The 18,735-nt window shown below is 40.9% G+C and overlaps 1 protein-coding gene across 1 annotated transcript in view; it reads right to left on the reverse strand.

Annotated features, from left to right (window-relative positions):
- INPP4B (inositol polyphosphate-4-phosphatase type II B) overlaps window positions 1-18,735 on the reverse strand; it is a 168,190-nt gene that overhangs the window by 117,640 nt on the left and 31,815 nt on the right. Inside the window, exon 3 of the mRNA XM_054392426.1 lies at window positions 3,592-3,671. The gene's annotated coding sequence lies outside the window, so the exon portion shown is untranslated. The remainder of the gene's footprint in view (window positions 1-3,591; window positions 3,672-18,735) is intronic.

Genomic DNA, 18,735 nt, shown 5'->3' on the forward strand with positions numbered 1-18,735 from the left:
CAGACAGATGGAACTTATTTTTACAGAGAACACAAAAGAGCACTCTTGTCTTCTCCCTTTGCTGCTTCTTACATGGAACTTAGTAGAAATCATACCAAAATCACCCAAGCTAAAGAGGTCCTTCCTGGAAACAGGGCATACTACCACCAGAGGGGAAGCAGCTAACGGGAGTACAAATTGGTAGCCCTTTACAAAAGGCCACAGACCTCAACCAAGCCAAGAAAAAACAAAACAAACAAAAAAACCCAACCCACCACATACTACGCTGTTCTTGAAAGACAACGAAAAATAGATCCTCTAAATCGAACTAAAAATGTAAATCCAACTAAAAAAAAAACCCAAAAACTGAAACAAAGCAAACCAAAACAGACACCACCACCCCCCATAAAACCCAACCAAACGACCCAGCAAAACCACACACAACAATAAAAGAAGGCAAACTCAAACCAAACCAAACAGTATTAATTACTAAAATAGCAATCAGTATTTCTAACTCACTTACAAAGAAAAAAAACAAAGTATATTTGGGTTTTATTCTTTTTAAAACACACTGCAGCATATAGCCAATATGAAGAAATATTGTGCTACTGAACGTAGCTTTGGTTGTCTTGAATAGCCTGTTTTATCCTCTTCATCATCACAAGCCTATGAGAAAGCTAGATGCAGGTGGTACTGTATTACCATTGCAAAGTGAGCCATTCAAGTCCATAGAAGGCATTACTGTTTTTATAAATTGCATATTGGAAACTGCATTCCCAAGTCTCCAGGAAATAAATTCCTCTGCCAACATCAACTGGGTACATTGTCAGCACCAAAGCAATTCTACAAATTGACCTGTTCAGGTTTTGGCTGTTAGATGTAGGTGCACACATCTAGAACAAAGACTCAGACGTCAGCTTAAGGTACGTTTATAACGAAAGGACAATCAACTAATCCCTTAATTTGCAAGGGTTTTGTCACTTGTATCCCTAATCACTTTTAAGGTACTGTGGTGGGGAAACGGAACAAGTACAGCACAGTTTGTCAGCATTAAGGAATTGTAGATGTATTCTGGCCCTCCACAAAATAACTGGGGAAAAAAACCCACAAGAATATCCCTTCAAAAGTACATTTCTATTGTTCCATTGTACGTAAGAAAGACAATACCAAAACATAAATTAAAACATTTTTAAAAAAGGTGAAATGCAGACAGATTCTGTAACTATGCCAATTTTCACATAGTATAGTACAGAGCTATTTTTAGATCCTTAAATCTCTACTTCAGCTCTAACAAAGGAGTATCTCAATCACAGGCACTCCCTGGTAAACTCCCATCCGAAGTATATCCACAAGAATTAAATAGAATTGCATGCTCTGACAGGGCCCTTGGCATATCCCCTATCCTCTTGAGAGATACTAATATATCAGGACAATTAGAGGAAGGCAAGTTTAAATAACTAGACTGCTCTGGTTAAACTGCTGTTGAAGAAAGGTGGGTAATAGCTACTGATTTTGTGCTGCTGAAGAGCAATAATTAGAAAACAATCCCACACTTAAAAGGTTAGACTTTTTTCATTTAAAAAAAATCCAACCACTTAAAATGTACTATTTAATGTATCTGCAAATTAATTTGCTGTGGCATAATATTTGCTTTCTAGTTTTAGCTGCACAAAGAAGACAAAAATTAAAATACTAATTAAAAGCAAATCTGAAAAGGCTTAAAGGTTCTGAAATTAACCTGGCAATCAGCTATCCATTGTTTATTGGCTACTCATCTGCATTATTCTGTTTACAGATATTTGGGTTGGATATAAAATATATTTCCTTGTTAAAGTTTCCTGAAACTTCTATATTGAGTCCATTATTACATCACCCAGTAGAGGCACTCCTTCAGATCAGGTTTTCAGTAGGTCAAAGAGGCAAAACTTGTCCCAAAGACATTGAGACAACTTGAAACTCTGTAAGAACAGACTCTTACAAGCACTACGTTGGCAGCTGTTTCTCTAGCCATACATTTGAACTGAGAGAGTACTCAACTTCACATTTCCTTCAAAATTTGATTTCAAACTGTTACAAATAATCTGCTCATTAGGCATGGTGCTTTCTGTGTCTGAGAAAAAGAAAAATCAAGGCATTTTGTTAACTTTGCCCTGTAAAATACACTCACTAGTACTGTTATAGTAGGAAAGCAGGTGCGGTGATAAAACCAAAGCACTTCAAGAAGCTGAAGTTTCAAAAACAAACATCATTGGATGGGTCATAATTTGGGCCTTCATCTAAACCAAGGCCAGCTCCATGTGCACAGGATAAAGAATGTAACACAACCTTCTGGAGCACCTATGTACAATATCCCAGGAAGAACATATAGCAGTGTCTCAGCTTTCCTAGTCACAGCAAAGACTTTCCTCCCAAAATATTCACTACGCAGGGTTTGGGCAGTTGCTCTATGAAGTTTACCCGAACCTATCCCATAATCCCCAAAAAGCCTCCTTTGTGCTAGTAAAGATCAGCTCAACAAAATCACTGCACTGTATAAAGTCCAGTGAATTCATTCTGAAAATCACCACCTGAAAGGTTTCCCCTAACCTTCAAAAAGTTTTTATCTATATCTTGACTCAGCTTAAGCTGTGCAAATCAGTACAAGGGATGAAAACTGCACAACTGGAAGAAATACCTGTTCAGCCCAGCCCTAGATTTTGAACACTAGCTCTGGCTCTTCTTCAGCTGTGTGCTGTGGTGTACATCACCCCCACTGCCATTTGAGTTTGGCTCTAAGAAACACTTTAGGAGACTGCAACCAATTTGACATGAGAGAAGCCTTGGGTCATGAGGCTCACCGTCTTCAAACACGCCGAGTAACCCAGGCAAACTGCACAGAGTTTATTTTTTAAACCACACAGATCAAATGAAACTGAGCAGCTTGTGCCCCTTTCTAAATGAAACTTTGAAAGAACATCCCCCACTTCAAGTTCCCTGCAATTCTTCCGTAAGTTATCATACCAAACAATTACTAACCTTTTCTAATATGACACATGGCAAGCTCCAGCTTAAAGATCTGGTATTTGCTTTTGACTTTGTGCATGTAGAAACAGAAGCATTTCAAGTTGACATTTAATATATCTCAAGTAATAGAGTTTCAAACAGTCAAGAAGTAATCACTCAGGTTGGGAAAGACCTTTAAGATTATCATGTTCAATTGTTAGCTTAGCACAACCAACATAGAAACTATGTACCTCAGCACCACATCTACAGATCTTTTAAATCCAGTAATGGTGACTCAGCCACTTTCTTGGACAGTCTATTCCAGTGCTTGGCAACCCTTTCAGTGACAAAGTTTTTAGTAAGATCCCATCTAAACCTCCCCTGGCACAACTTCAGGCCATTTCCTCTTTTCCTATTGCTTATTACTTGGGAGAAGAGACCAACACCCACCTCACTCCAGCCTCCTTTCAGGTAGTTGTAGGGAGTGAAGTGGCCTCCTTTTCTCCAAACCAAACAAGCCCAGTTGCCTCAACCACTCCTCAAAGGACTTGTTCTCCACTACTCTTCCTTGGACATGAAATGCCATGGGTTATGAATTCAGCATGGTTTACAACACAGAAATACACTTACCTGAGGGTGAGAGTCAGCTGCTGTTCCTTTGACTTTACCAAGTCTCCCACTCTAAAAGTTGTACAACCCAGGAAGCTTCTCTACAAAACAAAGCAGAAAAAAAAGCTGACATCTCCATTAATTTTTTAAGTTTTAATTGTGATGCTTTTTTGTTTCAAACTTGGAAATCATTCTTTGGTACCTAGAGAAATATTACATAACAATAGAATAGTTTCACAGATTACCTGGTAGAAATTGTTTATACACCTGTAGCATGATTATCAATTAATTGTTAAACTCTGGTTTTATGGGCAAGAACCTCTCTTTCATCAAGAACAGTCTGACAATCTCACAGAAGAACAGACTATAAAACGTACAGCCACAGGAGAATTTTCTTTCAGTAAAAACATTTGCATTTTGCACCTTCTTCTTTCTGTATTTTGAATTTCTAGATTACAAGCCATGCTAAGCTTTCAGCGCTTTACCAAAGTTGTTCTTGCTATGATTTCCCTCAAGCCTTAGGCACTACCATCTATGCATTCCAAATATGAATATATTTGCTAAGAAGGTATTTTTACATTGACTTTAGTGCAAGTTAGGTAACAGAAATATGTTCCTCTAGTTTATGGCAGCGTTTGTGAGTACTTGTTTCCTTTATTTCCATTGTAAGGTGGACCTATTCATTGCAGTACCAGTGCAGAGAAATGAGCTGAACAAACTAGAATGTCTGAAATTAAATTTAAGCTACACCACTTCATCTTTTCCTTCTATTAAAATCACCTTCATACATCATTAAGAAAACAGAGGAAACAAAGGCAGCTTCTTTTGCATTTTGCATAATTTTAACCTCTGTTCATCTTCCACTGCATATTAGTAAACATCTCATTTGGTCAGCCTGACCAACAGTAGTATTTTTGCCCTGGGAACAACAGGAAAGAAAATAGCCTAGAGCCATCTCCTACCCATTTATTTCTTAGATATATAACTCAATATTCACTTGCTCAGAACAAATTACAATGAGATGATAAGATTATTTTGAATTTTGGCAAGAAAAAAGTACACAAAGTTTGTTTTCATTCTGTTATACTAATTTTACTGTTGGAATGGCAAAGTAAATTTTCAGGCTAAACTTTGTCTGTTCTTGGATATACCAACTAAAGAAGAATCAAGTTGCTCTGCATCTACACAGGCTGCATGCAGAGAGCAACTTTTCCCTCCAGGGAAAAAGAGAAGAGATTTTGTTGTTACTGGGAGGCGTAACTTCTTCTGGTAAAAAACCCTGCAAGTCTGCTTTCTCTCAGAAAAGCCAGCTGGATCTTAAGTGTTTGAATGCTAACAATAAAGCTCTAAACTAAGGTGGGGTTTCTTGCTTATAAAACATACAGTTCAAACCACAGTTGTCAATTTAGGCAAGTGTCAACACTGGTCGCCAATTTGCTGAACTATGTCATCATTTGTGGCTCATTCAGAACAACAATACAGGCTTAAATTTCCTGTGCTTTTGTTGACACAAACAGCAAAGGAAGAAAAGATACAAGCTAAGATGCTAGAGAAGGCTGGAAAAACAGGGGATTGGGGAAGTGCTGAACAGGAAGTAGAAAGAGAAAAGAGACCCCTAAGGAAAAAATAGGGGAAAATGTCACAGCTGTAGAAGGAAAGAACGTGGTCGGTGTCCACTGCCCAAATGAAACACGTACAAGAAACACGTCCAGGTGTGACACACAGGGATGCACAGCCTTGCCAGAGTGAACACTGTCTGCCCTTAAAGCTGTCAACATGGCACTGTTTCTTCAGTCAAGCTCTGTGGTGGCACACTTAGCTCAGATTAGTTATCTTCTTACAAAAGCCTATTCTTAGTACAGTTATAACACATTCAGCAGCAGCCTTCATTCTGGCCTTTGAGTGCTTGCATTTGCAACCTCTCCACTTGGAAAAAAGAGAAGGATATTAGGAATGAAACTGATATAGGTTGGGGGCTTCTTTCCACAGCACAATAGAACTAGAAATTCATTTAAGAACCATAAATTGGAGTGCTCATATGACCAGGGCTAAGCAGCAATTACACTGCTCTCTTACATAGCCTGCGAGCTTTGGTTATCATACCCACCAGCTATCTCTGAGTGCCATATCTAGTTTGCCAGGGTCATGAAATTAGAGGTGAGTAATTTTATGGTCTTACAAAAAAAAAAAATCCTATTCATTTATCTGTCTCATTTTTTCATGCTTATTAAAAAAAAAAAAAAAAGAAAAAAATGGTTTATTTTGCCTGACAACGCAATTAGGAGTTATTCGCAAAATTAAATTCTGAATGATCCCATAACTGAAAGACAGTTAATGTTCAAGGGGTCTAATTTCCAACAATGCTGGAGAATATTATTGTCCGTACTGATTTAGATACAAATAGTCTGCCTGAACCAGCAATCTACATACAAAGCAATCTTGCTTTGCACATGTGACTTGGAGAGGCTTGAAAAGTAGGCTTTAACCAGAACTGCTGCCATAATGCTAATTACAGAGTAATGGTCCTCTGTAATTTTGCTAGCAGGGTACTCAAAATGATAAATCTTAAGATATGTGCTTTGAATAGTTTGATGAATAATCTCAGGTAGCCAAACAGAAAAGTCTCTGTAATAGCTATATGAAAAGATGAAACACATTGATTATTCCACTAAGATTGAACTTGCTGCCAAGCTACAGATTTCTCCAACATGAGCTGCAGTTCTGGAAACTATGCCAAGGAAGCCCTGGTAATGCAGGAACAGCAATACCTTATGCTAAAAACTTACAAATCCAGTTATTTTAAACATTTGCAGACACAGGACTGAACCGTGCACCAGATGGTGTTTGATGTTTCATTCAGCTGTAGCAGGATAACATTTCCCATCCACCATGAGGTGCCCACATTACCTGGAAGGTTCCAGCCTTCCCAGTACCATTGCCAGAAGTTCTACAGACCTCCATAGAAAAACACCATCAATGTAATTTCTTCAAGTGAACCCAAAGGCAACTCCTACAGCAGAACTTTTTACACTCTGCATGTGAAAAACAGAAGGCAACAGCACAGGCTCACTGAGGCAGTGCAATCCCCAGATCTCAATCTCATCCAGATTGCATCTATGGCAGTAGCAGGAAGTCTAGATAGTTGTGCTTGCCTCAAGATAGTTTCAGCTGAAAAGGATTTTCAAGAAATAGGTGACAGGGATTACATCGATCACTGCGTCTATTACTCCTGTGTTGATTTTTTTTTTTTTATCCATTTAACCCAACTTCTGAGATTCAAAAAAGCCAGCCAACTCCTGTTTAGCACTTGGGCAAGACACCACTTCTCTTAATACAGTGTCTGTGTCTGCTGATGAAGGGGAGAAATCAATTCAAGAAAAAAAAAAATTGCTTACTCCAACATCTGCTCTTGGCTCCTTGTGATCGGGTAGAACACTGGTGCGGACCTGAGAGAAGGAATGAAAAAAAAAAAAGGGCAAATGAAGCATTTCCTTTCTGTTTACTTTAGAACAGAAATGAGAGAAGTGCTTATGCATTTTTTCCTCTTACTTTTCTACATTTTGGAGTTGAATTTAAATGGAGCTACATATGTATATATAATTTAATAACAGTTCATTAATAATTTAAACACAATATCTTCTTGTTCCTGTGGAAAAAGTCTCTCACCCATTTATCCCATCTATCATTCTGAACCTTCCTGGTGTGCTAAAACGAGAAAGTCTGTACTCAGTTGTTCCTTCATTAAAATCAGACTCTTTGGCCCTAACTTGAATGCCAGAATACTTCAAACAGAGTTGCTATCTGGAACCAAAACTTTCAGCCACAAGTGATAGCACACAGTACATTAAAAGGTATTTAGTCTGCATAAGTACTTGCCTTTGCAGACTGGTCTGCAACAGACACCCTGATCCCCAGTCTCACACAGCATATGGTCCTGTGTCCTCCTAACCAACTCTCAGCAATGTTGAGGTGAAGTTTGACTCAGAGGGCCCTGCATGAGATCTCCAGCTGTCCCTGCAGGGTGGAGCTACCATTGTACACACCTACTTCCATTTCACAACAAAAAGTATGGGACAACCTGACTTATTCTTACTTCTCTATTTCCCAAGATACTGTAGAGGTCTTGGGAGGGGTGGGTTCAGTATCTATTTACTGTTGAATATTGATTGAGAACAAAGAAGCGATTAAACAGAAAGATGAGATGGAAAAATGAGAAAGAAAACCTTGGTAACATCCCTCTAACATGGTCTACCTGAGCCAAAACAGCCCTTTGGATTAGCTTGCTGCTAGAAGGATGCCAGCTTCAGCAACTCACAAGGGAGGCATGTACTGAGCATTCACATCTGTTAAATTGCCTGGCCTACAGAAGAGATATCTATCTCCACTTACAGCACAGTCCCCCCAGAGACAAATTTTTGGCTTGGTTCTGAATTAAAACGCAAATTCATTTTGCAAATCTGTCAACAAAAGACTTCCCCCACCCCCCCCATATGCCCTCAAACGTGTCCCTCAGTTCTTTTATTCTAGCTGCAACTTCCTACACCAAAAGATAATTTTACTCATTGTCCCAGTTTGAGCTGGGCACCTTAAGAAAGCCACAAAGTTGCAGTCCTCCAGAAGGAACAGAGTGTCCAGGAGATGTACTGGAATGTGTAATACTTCCATTTCCTGCACATAAATCCTACATCATTATAAAGCTGGCTGAGAAGTCAGTTGTTTCCTCTTTCTTCCTCTGCACATCCCTGGATGCAGAGTGTGGAGGGGTCTGGTGTGGAGGGAGGATGGTTTCAGTTTTATCTGCAGCCTTCAAGGCTGGACTAATTTTTGCTGCCCAACCTTGGCCTGCTTGGGACTAGCCCCAGGGACTAAAGGGAGGCAGGTTCAGACCTGACCAGCTGGAAACCAGCCTAACAGTGTGGGGGGAAGAAAGAGCCCTGGGGCATATGTTGAACCCCAGGCTGGGAGAAAAGGAGTACTGGGTTTTGGTCTGGTTTGGTGGAGGTTTGTGTGTGAAGCTTTTCACTTAATGAGCTTCTATGTTAAGCCCAGAATATGCATTCCTGTGTATTTTATATGCTTTGCTATGCTCACAACTATGCACTGTAATATTGTAGTATTGTAGGTTGTGCAAAGCTTTTCCATTTAAACTTGCCAATACTCCAATCCTGTGTGTAAAGCAGAGGCATTAGAGCAATCTGTCCCACTCTAAACCACAACACTTCTGTTTTCTTAAATAGATCATATTTTTAGGCAGGGCCAGCCAAAATTCTACTACAGAGACATGACAAAGTAGGACCATAGTTTTTCTCAGTTCTTATCACTTGACTCTCTACAGTGAAAAGTTTTGTGGTTTGTTTTGTTATTTTTTTTTCCACAAAAGCCTGAAGACAGTAAAGAAGAATTATAATGAATTCAATGAGGGCCAGCATATTTAGAAATCTGTGGGAGTCCTCATTTGGAGGTAGTTTTATGTTGGGATTTTTTCCAGTAATATAACATTAGCAACTCAGGAATTTGGCTTTCCACAGAACATTAGTACAACATGTTGAACACAAAATTTGTATCTAAAATTTACCTGTAAATATTTCAAGTCACAAATTAAAATAGGACTGACATTTCTTTGTTGGTGATACCTGTCTTACCCTCTTACCCTTTTGGGGGGCTGAGGAAACGGGGAAAATAATTTAGCATAAACGTGCCTCTTAGAAGAAAGAAAGGGCCAATTCAGGCCAAAAATTCAATGTCATTTTAAGACATTAAAAAGCTGTTTTATATGCTAACCTCAAGCAGGTAACATCTGGCCCAACGTGGATGTGAGCTATTTCCATTTCCCAATTATTATGGATATTTATTCAAGAAATATGAACAAATAATTTAAGACTAAACCTTCCTCTTCATTATTTATAGGAAGATGCATTTGTCACCCAGAAGCAGCTCAGTATTTTAAAACATGTGTAATTGCTTTTGCAAGATATGAAGGTGTGCTGCCAAGCAGGAGGAAGTCCGAATATCTTTCATGCTTATTGAGTTCAACAGAGTCAAATATTAGAATATTCATTCCTTCTTTTGCTGGATAAGGTCTCAGCTCAGGAGAGCTGCTTTTCTGGCCCAGTGAAGAAGTGGGAAGAGATGTCAAACCTGACCAACCTACAGTGTAAGCTGTCTACACAACAACAAACATATTTTGGTAATTCCCATCCCAAATTTCTGTTGCTTGTTTGCAGCACCAAGCTCTATTTTAGTAGTGCAACAATGGGGTAGAAAAAGTATCTACAAACTTCAGTTCTCAGTTCTAAAATTCATTTGGCTCAAGTGAAAAGTATTTTTGTTTGTTTGTTTTCATTTGGTTTTAACCACTTTGTAACCAGTAGACACACAGGGAACTGTATATTAATACTGCATTTGGCAGGACTGGCATGAGACTCTGCCTCTCTTCTCTCTGGCATACATTTCTTTAGAACAGAAACTGGAGTTTTTTTCATCCAAATGTGTGAAAATACTTTGTTGGGGTATTTCGGCTTTGTTTGTTTGTTTGTTTTTTCCTTTTTTGGGGGGAGAGGCAGGGGCTTGTGCTGGTTTTATTAGTTTATTTGGTTGTTTGTTTGTTTTTTTTTTTAAGAAACAGTTTTAAAATACTCATTAAAAAGACAAGTTGCACATGTGTAAGTAAATACATATATGGGGGCTATAATCTAGTCCCTTTCATGTCGTCTCTTGGTTGAATTCCCAAACACAGTTAAGCTCTCAGAACATTGCAATTATCAGTCCCATTATGAGACATCCCCATGGCCCAGGCAGGTATCATCATAAACACAAAGTCAGAAAGTTCACAACCAGATATAAAACCTAAGAAACAACTCAGCTCTAGTCCCAATCCACAGAATGAAAGACAAAGGAAAAAAAATTTTAAAAGAGAGAAATATAAAGGATTTGAAAGAGAAAATATTCTCCCAGTACATTATCTGATTAAACAAACCATTCTACTTTTTAAGACCTTGTCAGAAACCAACTTTTCCCTAATGACCCCTCCAACAGTATTGTAAAACAACCACAATCTAGAAATACAAGCAAAAAAAGCTGATGTTTCTCTCAAACAGCCATAATTCCACTACAGTGCAGTTTCCCTCATTATTTGCCTTGGATTTCCTGAAAGAACTTCCCTGGGATAGCACACATGACAGTTTTACCTTCCTAGACCAGAGATATATGAAAAGATCAAAAAGTAAGCTAGAAATACAGCTTGTAACCCAAGTCAAACAAAATGTTTATGATGAGTATTGATTCCAGTAATTTAGTTTGCAACATGATCCAGTTTTCCTGCATGCATCAGAACCTGTGGTACCAGGAAGAACCTTGGTTCACCAGAGTGGGTACTCACGATACACTACATTTTCTTTAGATCCTATCTAGAGCAAGATGCAGTGAGTAAGCAGCTTTCTAGAGCATTTATCATAGAAATCTCTACGTGTCAGATTTCTTTAGGCATAAATTCTAAATTCAGCTTTAATTAACTGTCCTTTAGTATAAGGAAGCTTCATATGATTAAAAAGAAGATGTCTTTCAGTCATCCACGGCGGTCTAAGACATCCACACACACTGTCAGAGTCCAGAAGACTGAATCATTATCAGCACTGAAACTTTTATGCTTGCCCTTAATTGGAGCCTTTGCATTTCACTTTAAGATAAAAGGCCATGTTTGGAAGGCACTGAAGTTTTGTAAAGAAATAATGTAGGAGCTTTTCACAATTAATCTAGATTTACCTCAGCAAATCACCATCAGCTTCCAGAGGCTTCTCAGTACCTAACTGCTGTTGGCTGCCCAAATGGACTGTTCCATCACCTTTGTGTCCTGGTTTAGAGCTGGACAGATCCTCTATTGCCCCAAGAGGGACAAACGAATGACACTGACACAAAGGGACTGAAAAGTGATGGAAAGTTTGAATGGAGAAGCAATTGGTGTTTTTTGCATGAAACTACAAAGCATAGAGGCAAAGATATCCCAAAGCATACAAAGTCCCTTCTACAACACCCAAAGGCCTCCCAACACTTCCCTTCTCCACACCTGAGGGTATACCCAAAAGCCCCAGGGCTCTTTCTTCCTCCCTCCAGTGCTAGGCTAGCCTCAGGCTGGCCAGGTCTGAGACTGTCCCACTCCCCCATCTCCTCTTGGCATTAGGCCTAGACAGACCTAAGAGTCCTTGAGATACTCCCCCACCACTACCCGAGAGGGAGCATCTCCCATGAGAGCAGAGGGGGAACAAAGAGGAAGAAAATGACTTCAGGCCAATTTATAGGCTGCAGGACCTAGGGGCAGAAACACACCGTTTCCTGTGTCCACCTTATTGGGTTGGACACTCAAGACACCGGAGGTGTAACTTATGTGTCAGTAACAGGAGGCACCCAACCTACACTGCCACACTCTGTTAGACCAAGCTCTGCTAACACAACCATCACAACCCCAGAGACAGCTGCTACGGGCAGGCAGTACCCTCCTCACCACCACCACCTGCCTGGCAGCCATGTGGCACCACCCACCAGACTGGGGAGTAACTATTGCTTCTTTCAGTCACAGAAATTGTAGCTTCACATCAGCCTCTCCTCTGTCCGGCAGATCATGGAACTGGTCCCTCCTCAGGCTATACTAAGGTACATGGAGGATGGGACAGCCAGTGTGACTGCACCAAGGGCAGGTCCTGCCTGACCAACCTACTGCCCCCTTCTAAGATGGAGTGATTACCATCAGTGGACAAGTGAACAGTTATGGATGTCATCTATTTGGAATTCTGTAAGGCCTTCGATGTGGTCCCTCACAATATTATTCTCTCTAAACTGAAGAGATATGGATTTGATGAGTGGACTGTTTGGTTGATGAAGAATTGGTTGGATGGCCACATCCAGAGGGTAATGGTCAATGGTTCGATATCCAGAGAGAGTTTAGTAACAAGTGGTGTCCCTCAGGGGCCTATACTGGAACCAGTGCTTTTTAATACCTTCAATGGTATAGTGGGATCAAGAGTACCCTCAGCAAGTTGGCAGATGGCACCAAGCTGAGTGGTATGGTTGACACACCTGAGGGACAGCACATCCACAGGGACATGGACAAGCTTGAAAATTGGGCCCATGCAACCCCCAGACTGGGGAACAAAGGGACAGAGTGAAGGAATTGATTTAGGGACCAGAACCCCAGACGCTGTCTTACTGATAGAAGGAGATGCTTTAACCCTGATGGGCAGCAAACCCTGGGAACAGAGCGCAGCTATAAAGGAAAACATAGGTAGGTTGACTCCCAGTAGTCACTGTGACCTAGGGAGTTATGCAGGGACCTGATAACAAGAACAAAGCAAAACTTAGGACAGAATTATGGAATCCCTTTATCTCTTGCTTGACGTTTGCTTAAGCCTTCTGAAAAATATATGCGTTCGTGTGATACTTCCTCTCTGTAGCCAATCATGAATTTACAACTGTAGTATGGACATAGGAATAGAATAGAATAGAATCAAGAAGGCTGGAAGAGACCTCAAGGATCATCGAGTCCAACCTGTCACCCTAAACCTCATGACTATCTAAACCATGGCACCAAGTGCCACATCCAAACCCCTCTTGAACACCTCCAGGGATGGTGACTCCACCACCTCCCTGGGCAGCACATTCCAAAGGCCAACCACTCTCTCTGTGAAGAACTTTCTCCTCACCTCCAGTCTAAACCTCCCCTGGTGCAGCTTGAGACTGTGTCCTCTTGTTCTGGTGCTGGTTGCCTGGGAGAAGAGACCAAACCTCTCCTGGCTACAACCTCCCTTCAGGTAGTTGTAGACAGCAATGAGGTCACCCCTGAGCCTCCTCTTCTCCAGGCTAAACAGTCCCAGCTCCCTCAGCCTCTCCTCAGAGGGCTTGTGCTCAAGGCCTCTCACCAGCCTTGTTGCCCTTCTCTGGACATGCCCCAGCAATTCAACATCTTTCCTAAACTGAGGGGCCCAGAACTGGACACAGTACTCAAGGTGTGGCCTAACCAGTGCTGTGTACAGGGGTACAATGACCTCCCTGCTCCTGCTGACCAAACTATGCCTGATGCAGGCCAGGATGCCATTGGCTCTCTTGGCCACCTGGGCACACTGCTGGCTCATGTTCAGGCGCCTGTCAACCAGTACCCCCAGGTCCCTTTCCACCTGGCTGCTCTCCAGCCACTCTGACCCCAGCCTGTAGCTCTGCATGGGGTTGTTGTGGCCAAAGTGCAGCCCCTGGCACTTGGATTTGTTGAATGCCATCCTGTTGGACTCTGCCCATCTGTCCAGCCTGTCAAGGTCCCTCTGCAGAGCCCTTCTACCTTCTAACAGATCAACACCTGCTCCCAGCTTGGTGTCATCTGCAAATTTACTGATGATGGACTCAATGACCAATTACAAGCTGCCTTCTGATGTTATGTTAACCTATATAAAGAAAAAGCTTTGTACAATAAATTGACACTTGGCTTGCATCAGGCCTCGTCCCGTCTCTCACATCGCAGCAATGGAGAGCTGCCCTGGGAAGAAGGACGCAGGGGTACTGGTGAACAAAAAGCTGGAGATGAGCCAGCAATGTGCTCACAGCCCGGAAGGCCATCTGTATCCTGGGCTGCACCAAGTGTGGCCAGCAGGTAAAGGGAGGGGATTCTATCCCTCCACTCCACTATGGTGAGACCCTGCCTAGAGTCCTGTGTCCAGATCTGGAGTCCTCAGCACAAGACATGGACTTGTTGGAGCAGGTCCAGAAGAGGCCACAAAAATAATCAGAAGACCAGAACCCCTCTCCTGTGAGGACAGGCTGGGAGAGTTGGGGCTGTTGAGCCTGGAAAAGAGAAGGTTACAGGAGACCCTATTGTGGGCTTTCAATAATTGAAGGGGCCTGTAAGCAAGATGGTAACAATCTTTTTAGCAGAGCCTATCATGACAAGAGGTGGTGGTTTTAAGCTAAAAGAGGGAGATTTAGTCTAGAGATTAGGAAGAAAACTTTTACAATAAGGGTGGTAAAACACTGGCCCTGGCTGCCCAGAGAGGTGGCAGATGTCCCATCCCTGGAAGCATTCCAGGTCGAGTTGGACAGGGCTCTGAACGACCTGATCTAGTTGCAGATGGCCCTGCAAAGTTGGGCTAGATGAACTTAAAAGGTCCCATGCAACTCAAACCATTTTGTGATTCTATGCTTATGTGCTGGGTGAGTTGCAAATGCTGGAATTGTTACTACATTCTGCAACACTATTGATCAGTTTTTATAGGACAGATCCCATTCCACTACATGCAGCAAATTAACTTTTAAAAGAAGATCTTGATGAGACACTGCACATTTACCAACTATTTATTTTCATCATAGAGATTAACAGTTCGCTAAATAGTTCGATCAACATTGCATAGTCAGCAAAGTAAAACACTTCTATTGATACTTTGCTGGATACCTGCTTACTGGATGGAAGACCATGCCAATAAAGTAATTTTCCAACCTTTAGTGCATAATTAATCCTAAGAGTCAGTATAAAGCAAAAAAGATCTTTTCTCAGTAGGCATGCTGTATGGTGCTGCAGGGTTTACAGTGGCAGTAGAAAAGTTGCTATGCAGAAACACTAACAAGTGTTGAAATGAAAGATAAAAGTAAGTAAAGGCAACATAAGCTATAGCATCTTTATTGCAACACTCTTCCAATGGCCTAAGATATATTATGTTTATCACACAATAAACTCTAAAATAAACATTTCACAATATTCTGTATATTTCCCTACACGCAGAACTTTTCCTACTCTGTGTCCCTATTATTTTCTGCACATCAAGTGACAGTTTCAGCTGGTTATTTATCTGGAAGGGTCACATAGAGGGGCAAGTCCATCTGCATAAGCTTGGGTACCTTTTATAGGCAGTGTTTGTTCATGACTTTCCTGAAGAGCAGGGAGTCAGAATGCTCTTGAACAGATGATTCCCCAAGAATCAATTGTGCAGTATTGAGGCTATGTGGAACCTCCAGGCACAGTTTTCAAGAGATAATATGAGGTTAATAACACCCACAAACTTCTCAGTCTCATAAGAATCATCATGAACTGCTTTTCTTTTCAACTTTTATCTTTCTCTTCTCTGTGTATGCTGCTTTGCTGGAGGATTTCTAGAGGAGAGTACCAACATACAACACAAGAGGAGAATTAAGAGGTTGCCCTCAAACAGAATTTATCAGCTTATATACGTGCATATCTAGGTGCATGAATAGCAGAAAAGCACAAAAGCCTTGAGCATTAGATTACAAATACAGTTTTCTTAGTTGATTTTTACAGTCTAGGCGTATGGTCAGGACTACCTTCAAAAAATTGAAATCTACTTCAGAACAGCTTACTTAGGAACTCTCTGCATTGAGTGCCTCACAAAAAACCATGCCACCTCTGCAACATCCAAATGGAAGCTGGCATAGACCAAGTGACAGAAAAAAAATCCAGTGAGATCAGATGCAAGAAGGCTTATTAACTCAGTGTAATTGTCCCCCACACCAAAGCTGTGCTGCCTTGCACTGTGCCTCTATACAAAGCAATATTACCTGTGTGCCACCATAGCTCAGATTCCAGGATGAGGTCACAGCTTGGCTACAGTGCCCAACTCAGCAGGGCTCACAGCTTCAGCTGCTAACAGTCTGCAAATCACCACAACTAAAAACTGGCTGCACTGAAGATGTAGGAAGAAAAAAGGTATCTCTTGTTAGTGCTTCCCTCCAGAAAACACTAAAAATCACGTCCTCAGCTTCTTCCCCCACACACTCCAAAACTGAAATACACAAAGCTGAAAATCACACATTTGAAACACAGTTGTAAAAACCTATAGACAACCTATATTTAAAACTCTCTTCTCTTCCACAGCTATTCATACGATAACTAATTCTTGAAGGCCAAGTCCCAGGTTTGATTTATCTCTTGGAGCCAATGTAAATACAAATAAGCTGTCAAATCTATCCACAGTAATCTAGATAATCTTTAATATGTTTTCAGTGTTTGCCATGAAAAAAAAAGGAAGAAACTATTCACCTTCTTAACGTAGTACACAGCATGAGCATTGGATAGAAATTTGAAGTTTTTGTCCACTGAGAAAGAGCTGTCAGCTGTAAAGTTATGTGAGCAATCAAAACTGACAGAAGAATGATCCTCACAAATTAGAGATAATTAACATATGAGTCTTAGCATCATTGGAATTAGATGCTCTTCTGCTACTAGCAATTCATCTGCTCTTTGGTGAAACTTGGGGTACAGACTCTGACAGTATCAGTTGCTACAGTACATTGCTTTTCAAAGCAGCAGCAGCTGTGTATTGTTGCACCCCATTAACTCTCAGCTAAGGTATTTCCTCAGTTATAGTTTTTGTACAATATAATTTAACATTATGTTTGAATTCTTTATTCATTACGATCAACCAGGAAGCCAGCTGCTCTTTCCACTCGCCTATCATAATTTCTAGGAATCACCCCTTGAAAGAGGACAATTCACAAAATCTGAAGCTTAAAAGTCCCCTTCAAAGAGTTTCTGATAATGCTCTTCCCTGCCTGATTTCACTGTGAAATGAAAGTCACAGAAGGCAAATTCTAGCTTCTGTCAGCAAGCTACTGATGAAGCATTCCTAAGCTGTTTTTGGCTTATTCATTTATATGGGCCAGCCAACAGGGAGTTGTTACTTGCCTAAATCCAAATGCTTCAGGCTGGTGATTACAATTCCACCATCCAAAGATCACTGAGACAGACTCCACAATCCAAAAAAAGCAGCAGTTAACTGCAGCCAGGGAAACCCAGATGTTACAACAAATTACATCCCAAAGAATACTCACTCCAGAATGATTAAGAAAATAGGGCATTGAGATATATATTTAGGCTTTTCTGTCAATTTTTCTCCCCACCTCCCCTCCATCTCACTGTGAATATTGCCTGAGTAACACATCAGTGACCTGGCAATCTGTCTGTCTGATCACCTTGTGCCCCTAAAGCAGCAAACTCTAACCCATGTGTTCAAGCTGGAATTTCAGGGGAAAATGTCTTGCTAGAACGAAAAGTGTTCAGCGCTGCTCACAGGGCCTAAGGCAGCTGGTTAGGAAAAAAAAAAATTGAAGTATGAATATCAGAGAACCTGTGCCAAAAAAACATTCTAGAGAAGCCAAGGAAACAACTTGTACTCTAACCACTTCTTTCAGGGGACACTTGAGAGGACGCAAAGCAAGGATGGTGAAAAGCACACACAGTTGTCTGATGAAGAGCCAGTCAACACAGTCTCACTTTGGTTTATAATCAACAACAAATTAAAGCAAATATTAGTGGACAAGTCAGATTATGAGCTCAATTGCAATATACAATTACCAGAACACAAATTTCGGCAGCAAAACTTGAATAAAATCTGCATTATGACTCTGAATACCTTGACAAATTGAACTGAAATTCCTGTTTCTGTCTTCACTTCGGTTTATTTTGAGTATGCCATACTCGACGCATTTCATAACTTCCATTTTTTGCCATAAAAATCACATTGAGTCCTTCAGAAATCTTACTATAAATTAAACATGACACCATTTACACCGATTAGCCAGCTGCATACAAGAAAGAAAGTTTGGATCTGCATTTTGTACAATTATTTTCAGCACTCCCAGTTCCTCAACAGATTGCAACATTGACTCAAATGGCAGAAGGTTACTCACAGATCAAATGGCAGAAGGTCATTCACATGTTACACAGAAAAAAGATCTTGCTGCCTTAAACAAGTCCAGGTTGTTCAATACTCTGTCCAAAACTATCAACAGACTTCTGGCTCATGGGAGCAGCTGAAAAGGAGAACTCAGCATCTTAAATTCTCTGCAGCTGGAGCTGTTGTGTCCCCAGTACACATCTTCCACCTAACTTCCTCCTAGAAGCAGGTATTATCCCTCTGCCAGCACCCAAAAGCATTGCCTGTTGGGGGCCTTAAATTCAGTATTTTGAGTGAGTTATTTTTAGATGAGATACCGAACTAACCAACTGTCAGCTCCCACAGAAGCAGAAAACTGTCATAAGATTACAGATTTGACAGATTACATCAGGTTGGAAGGGACCCTTCAAAGGTCATCTTGTCCAGCTCACCTGCAGTGAGCAGGGACACCTCCAACTAGATCAGGATGCCCAGGGCCACATTGAGTCTGATCTTGAATGTCTCC

This window comes from Indicator indicator, chromosome 25 (assembly GCF_027791375.1).
Source record: "Indicator indicator isolate 239-I01 chromosome 25, UM_Iind_1.1, whole genome shotgun sequence".
Taxonomy (NCBI): Eukaryota; Metazoa; Chordata; class Aves; order Piciformes; family Indicatoridae; genus Indicator; species Indicator indicator.